At 37.5% G+C, this 7314-nt stretch overlaps 1 non-coding gene across 1 annotated transcript; it reads left to right on the top strand.

The window, feature by feature from the left end:
- The first annotated feature begins 3149 nt into the window (after positions 1-3149).
- On the top strand, positions 3150-3257 carry LOC112752837 (small nucleolar RNA R71). The gene has a single exon (XR_003177250.1). It is a non-coding gene; the product is annotated as a small nucleolar RNA R71 (small nucleolar RNA).
- The last annotated feature ends 4057 nt before the right edge of the window (positions 3258-7314 follow it).

Raw genomic sequence — 7314 nt, 5'->3', positions numbered from 1 at the left:
AAGCTTTTGTATTCACTGCTTTTTCTTGCTCAAGAATCATTTTTATGATTTTTCAGGTTATCAAATAACATTTCTCCTTATCATCATTCTTTCAAGAGCCAACATATTTAACATTCTTAAACAAAAACTTCAAAAGACATATGCACTGTTCAAGCATTCATTCAGAAAACAAAAAGTATTGTCACCACATCAAAATAATTAAACTAGTTTCAAGGATGAATTTGAAACCATGTACTTCTTGTTCTTTTGTTTTTAAAACATTTTTCATTTAAGAGAGGTGATGGATTCATATTCACTACTTTAAGGCATAGACACTTAGACACTAATGATCATGTAATAAAGACACAAACATAGATAAACATTTAACATAAAAAAATGAAAAACAGAAAATTTAAGAACAAGGAATGAGTCCACCTTAGTGATGGTGGCGTTTCCTTCTTGAGGAACCAATGATGTCCTTGAGCTCTTCTATTTCTCTTCCTTGTCTTTGTTGCTCCTCCCTCATTGCTCTTTGATCTTCTCTAATTCCATTTCCACCCTTAGTTGCTCCCAATAATTGTGTGGAGGAAAATGTATCCCCTTGAGGTATCTCAGGGATTTCTTGATGATGAGCTTCCTCACGTGTTTCTTGAGCTCAATGAGTGGGCTCTCTTGTTTGCTCCATCCTTTTCTTAGTGATGGGCTTGTCCTCATCAATGAGGATATCTCCCTCTATGTCAATCCCAGCTGAATTGCATAGATGGCAAATAAGATGAGGGAAAGCTAGCTTTGCCAAGGGGGAGGGCTTTTCGGCTATTTTGTAGAGTTCAAGGGAGATGACTTCATGAACTTCTACTTCCTCTCCAATCATGATGCTATGAATCATGATGGCTCGATCCACAGTAACTTCAGATCGGTTGCTAGTGGGAATGATGGAGCGTTGGATAAACTCCATCCATTCTCTAGCCACAGGCTTGAGGTCCAGTCTTCTAAGTTGAACCGGTTTGCTTTTTGAGTCAATCTTCCATTGAGCTCCTTCCACACATATGTCCATGAGGACTTGGTCCAACCTTTGATCAAAGTTGACCCTTCTAGTGTAGGGGCGTGCATCTCCTTGCATCATAGGCAAGTTAAACGCCAACCTCACATTTTCCGGACTAAAATCTAAGTATTTCCCCCGAACCATGGTGAGATAATTCTTTGGGTTCGGGTTCTTACTTTGATCATGGTTCCTAGTGATCCATGCATTAGCATAGAACTCTTGAACCATTAGAATTCTGACTTGTTGGATGGGTTTTGTTAGAACTTCCCAACCTCTTCTTTGGATTTCATGTCGGATTTCCGGATACTCATTTCTCTTGAGTTTGAAAGGGACCTCGGGGATCACCTTCTTCTTGGCCACAACATCATAGAAGTGGTCTTGATGGGCTTTGGAGACGAATCTTTCCATCTCCCATGACTCGGAGGTGGAAGCTTTTGTCTTCCCTTTCCCTTTTTTAGAGGATTCTCCAGTCTTAGGTGCCATGGAAAAACAAAAAGCTTTATGCTTTTACCACACCAAATTTAGAATATTGCTCGCCCTCGAGCAAGAAAAGAAAGAATAGATGAAGAAGAAGAAGAAATGGAGGAGAGGGAGAGAGAGATGTGTTTCGGCCAAGAAGAGGAGGAGGGGGTTGTGTTGTGTGAACTTGAAGAAGAATGGAGGGGTTTATATAGTGAAGGGAGAGGGGTTAGGTTCGGCCATTTAGGGTGGGTTTGGGTGGGAAAGTGATTTTGAATTTTGAAGGTAGGTGGGGTGTATGAAGTAGGTTTATGGGGAAGAGTGGGTGGATGTGAGTGGTGAATAGGTAATAGGGAAGAGAGATTGAGGTGATATAGGATTATGAGGAGGGAAGGTGAGTGGAGGTATGTGGGGATCCTGTGGGGTCCACAGATCCTTAGGTGTCAAGGATTTACATCCCTGCACCCTTGAGGCATGTAAAATGCCTTTGCATGCAATTCTGGCGTTTAAACGCCGAATTGATGCTTGTTCTGGGCGTTTAACACCCAAATGCAGCATGTTTCTGGCGTTGAATACCAGTTCTATGCTTGTTTCTGGCGTTCAGCGCCAGCTCCATGCTCTGTTCTGGCGTTGAACGCCAGCCAGATGCTCCTTACTGGCGTTTAAACGCCAGTAAGTCCTTCCTCCAGGGTGTGATTTTTCTTCTGTTGTTTTTGATTCTGTTTTTAATTTTTGGATTTATTTTGTGACTCCACATGATCATGAACCTAATAAAACATGAAAGAATAATAAAAATAAAAATAAAATTAGATAAATAAAAATTAGGTTGCCTCCCAACAAGTGCTTCTTTAATGTCCATAGCTTGACAGTGGGCTCTCATGGAGCCACACAGGTGATCAGGTCAATTTTGTAGACTCCCAACACCAAACTTAGAGTTTGGATATGGGAGTTCAACACTAAACTTAGAGTTTGGCTGAGGCCTTCCAACACCAAACTTAGAGTTTGATTGTGGGGGCTTTGTTTGACTCTGTACTGAGAGAAGCTTTTCATGCTTCCTCTCCATTGTTACAGAAGGAGATTCTTGAGTTTTAAACACAAGGTTGTCCTCATTCAGTTGAAGGATCAATTCTTCTCTGTCCACATCAATCACAGCTCTTGCTGTGGCTAGGAAGGGTCTTCCAAGGATGATAGATTCATCCTCTTCCTTCCCAGTGTCTAGGATTATGAAATCAGCAGGGATGTAAAGGCTTTCAACCTTTACTAACACGTCCTCTACTAGTCCATAAGCCTGTTTTCTTGAGTTGACTGCCATCTCTAATGAGATTCTGGCAGCTTGCACCTCAAAAATTCCCAGTTTCTCCATTACAGAGAGTGGCATGAGGTTTATTCCTGACCCAAGGTCACATAGAGCCTTCTCAAAGGTCATGGTGCCTATGGTGTAAGGTATTAGGAACTTTCCAGGATCTTGCTTCTTCTGAGGCGTTCCATTACTCACAGGATTCCTCTCAGAAGTGTACATAAACTGGTTATTAGCAACTATGTCAATGAGTTCTTGAGCTTCTGCAGGCATTTTCTTTAGGTGAATCGATCCACCTGCAGAAGTATCCAATGACATCTTGGCTAATTCAGACAGACCATCATAGAATATATCCAGGATGGTCCATTCTGAAAGCATGTCAGAAGGACACTTTTTGGTCAGTTGCTTATATCTCTCCCAAGCTTCATAGAGGAATTCACCTTCTTTCTGTCTGAAGGTTTGAACATCCACTCTAAGCTTACTCAGCTTTTGAGGAGGAAAGAACTTGGCTAAGAAAGCCGTGACCAGCTTATCCCAAGAGTTCAGGCTATTTTTGGGTTGAGAGTCCAACCACACTCTAGCTCTGTCTCTTACAGCAAACGGGAAAAGCATGAGCCTGTAGACTTCAGGATCTACTCCATTAGTCTTAACAGTATCACAGATCTGCAAGAATTCAGTTAAGAACTGAAAAGGATCTTCAGATGGAAGTCCATGAAACTTGCAGTTTTGCTGCATCAGAGAAACTAATTGAGGTTTCAGCTCAAAATTGTTTGCTCCAATGGTAGGAATGGAGATGCTTCTTCCATGTAAATTGGAATTAGGTGCAATAAAGTCACCAAGCATCCTCATTGCATTATTATTATTATTTTTGGCTGCCATCTCCTCTTCCTGTTCGAAAATTCCTGTAAGGTTGTCTCTGGATTGTTGTATTTTAATTTTTCTTAGTTTCTTTTTCAGAGTCCTTTCAGGTTCTGGATCTGCTTCAACAAGAATGTTCTTGTCCTTGCTCCTGCTCATGTGAAAAAGAAGAGGACTAAAGATACCGGGGATCCTCTTTACCACAGTATAGAGGTTCCCTTCTATGAGTAGAAGAAAAGAAGAATAAGAATGTAGAAGAGAAGAATTCGGACTCGGAGGAGAAGAAGGGGTTCGGATTTTGGGTGAAGAGAAGTGTTAGTAGATGAATAAATAAATAGAAGGAGATGAGGGAGAGGGAATTTCGAAAATTAAAAATTAAAATTTAAAGTTAAATTTTGAAAATAGTTTTTGAAAAAGGTTAGTAATTTTCGAAAATTAGGAATGAAATAAAATTAAAATTAAAAATTGAAAACAATTAATTAATTAAAAAAAATTTTGAAAAAGAGGAAGGTATTTTCGAAAATTAGAGAGGGATAGTTAGTTAGGTAGTTTTGAAAAAGATAAGAAACAAACAAAAAGTCAATTAGTTAGTTGAAAAAGATTTGAAATTCAATTGTGAAAAGATAAAAAGATAAGAAGTTAGAAAAGATATTTGAAAAAGATATGAAAGAAAGATATGATTAAAATTAGTTTTGAAAAAAGATTTGAATTTTAAAATCAAAATTAATGACTTGACTCACAAGTAATCACAAGATATGATTCTAGAACTTAAAGTTTAAATCTTTCTTAACAAGCAAGTAACAAACTTGAAATTTTTGAATCAAAACATTAATTGTTGATGATATTTTCGAAAATATGATGTAAAATTAAGAAAAAGATTTTTTTTAAAAATATTTTTAAAATTTTCGGAAATAAATAAGAAAAATGAAAGAGATATGATTTTTGAAAAAGATAAGATTTTTAAATTGAAAATTTGATTTGACTCATAAGAAACAATTGAATTTTAAAAAGTTTTGAAAAAGTCAACTCAAATTTTCGAAATTTATGAGAGAAAAAAGGAAAGATATTTTTTTTATTTTTGAATTTTTAATGAAGAAAGAGAAAAACATGAAAAAGACTCAATGCATGAGAATTTTTAAATCAAAACAATGAATGCATGCAAGAACACTATGAATGTCAAGATGAACACCAAGAACACTTTGAATGTCAAGATGAACACCAAGAACTTATTTTTGAAAAATTTTTAAGAAAAGAAAAACATGCAAGACACCAAACTTGGAAATTTTTAATGCTTAGACAATATGAATGCAAGAATGCATATGAAAAACACCATACAACACAAAAAATATAATATGAAGATCAATCAAGAAGGTTTATCAAGAACAACTTGAAGATCATGATGAATGCAATGCATGAATGCAATTTTCGAAAAATGCAAGATGAGTATGCAATTGACACCAAACTTAAAATTTGACACAAGACTCAAACAAACAACATAAAATAATTTTTTTTTGGATTTTTGTATATTTTTATTTTTTTGAAAATTATTTGAGGAAGAAAAATAAAGATTTCAAAATTTTTAATATGAATTCCAGGAATCTTGTGCTCTTTAGTCTAAAGCTCCAATCCAAGGGTTAGACATGGCTCACTAGCCAGCCAAGCTTTAGAAGATACAAATCAGGCATATAACAGCTGATACTTCATCCAACTTCATATACATGCCTTTTATGTAGACAAGTGGAAGCCTCAATCCAAAAGAATTTGGATATGGCTTTACAGCCAGCCCGGCTTCAACATGTTACCATGAAACTCTAGAATTCATTCTTAAAAATTTTGAATAATTTTTGAAAACAAAAGGAAAAATTTTTTTTTTTGAAAGATTTTTGAAGAAATATTTTTGAAAAAAAAACAAAAAGAAAATTACCTAATCTGAGCAACAAGATGAACCGTCAGTTGTCCAAACTCGAACAATCCCCGGCAACGGCGCCAAAAACTTGGTATGCGAAATTGTTACTCTGAGGTTGTAAAATTTGTTGTTCGTTCTCTCCCTGGCAATGGCGCCAATAACTGGTGCACAATACCCTGGTCCAAACATAACTTCACAACTTCGCACAACTAACCAGCAAGTGCACTGGGTCGTCCAAGTAATAAAACCTTACGTGAGTAAGGGTCGATCCCATGGAGATTGTTGGTATGAAGCAAGCTATGGTCATCTTGTAAATCTCAGTCAGGTGGATATCAAATGGTTATGGTGTTTTCGAATAATAATAATAAATAAACAGAAAATAAAGATAGAAATACTTATGTAATTCATTGGTGAGAATTTCAGATAAGCGTATAGAGATGCTTTCGTTCCTCTGAATCTCTGCTTTCCCGCTGTCTTCATCCAATCAGTCTTACTCCTTTCCATGGCAAGCTTTCTGTAAGGGTATCACCGTTGTCAATGGCTACTTCCCATCCTCTCTGTGAAAAAGGTCCAAATGCTCTGTCACGGCACGGCTAATCATCTGGAGGTTCTCGATCATACTGGAATAGGATTCACCCTCCTATTGCGTCTGTCACTACGCCCAGTACTCGCGAGTTTGAAGTTCGTCACAGCCATCCCTTCCCAGATCCTACTCGGAATACCACAGACAAGGTTTAGACTTTCCAGATCTCAGGAATGACCATCCATGGGTTCTAACTTATACCACGAAGATTCTAATATCTCGGACTCGGTCCCCTGTATTAGATATCTAAGGGATACTAATTCTAGCTTGTTTGCATGTAGAACGAAAGTGTTTGTTAGGCACGCGTTCATAAGTGAGAATGATGATGAGCGTCACATAATCATCACATTCATCATGTTCTTGGGTGTGAATGGATATCTTAGAAGCGGAATAAGTTGAATTGAATAGAAAATAGTAGTACTTTGCATTAAATCATGAGGAACAACAGAGCTCCACACCTTAATCTATGGAGTGCAGAAACTCTACCGTTTGAAAATACATAAGTGATAATGGTCCAGGCATGACCGAATGACCAGCCCCCATGAAAGTCTAAGATAGCATAAAACTGATCAAAGATCCTTAATACAATAGTAAAAAGTCCTATTTATACTAAACTAGTTACTAGGGTTTACAGAAGTAAGTAATTGATGCATAAATCCACTTCCGGGGCCCACTTGGTGTGTGCTTGGGCTGAGCTTGAAGTTTACACGTGGAGAGGTCATTCTTGAAGTTGAACGCCAGTTTGTAACGTGTTTCTGGCGTTCAAGTCTGGTTTGTGACGTGTTTCTGGCGTTTAACTCCAGACTGCAGCATAAAACTGGCGTTCAACGCCCTTTTGTGTCGTCTAAACTCGGCCAAAGTATGGACTATTATATATTGCTGGAAAGCCCTGGATGTCTACTTTCTAACGCAATTGAAAGCGCGCCATTTCGAGTTCTGTAGATCCAGAAAATCCACTTTGAGTGCAGGGAGGTCAGAATCCAACAGCATCAGCAGTGCTTCTTCTACCTCTGAATCTGATTTTTGCTCAAGTCCCTCAATTTCAGCCAAAAAAATACCTGAAATCATAGAAAAATACACAAACTCATAGTAAAGTCCAGAAATGTGAATTTAACATAAAAACTAATGAAAACATCCCTAAAAGTAACTAGATCCTACTAAAAACATACTAAAAACAATGCCAAAAAGCA

Source organism: Arachis hypogaea, chromosome 15 (genome assembly GCF_003086295.3).
Source record: "Arachis hypogaea cultivar Tifrunner chromosome 15, arahy.Tifrunner.gnm2.J5K5, whole genome shotgun sequence".
NCBI lineage: Eukaryota > Viridiplantae > Streptophyta > Magnoliopsida > Fabales > Fabaceae > Arachis > Arachis hypogaea.
This window is presented reverse-complemented; position numbering and strand designations above follow the sequence as displayed.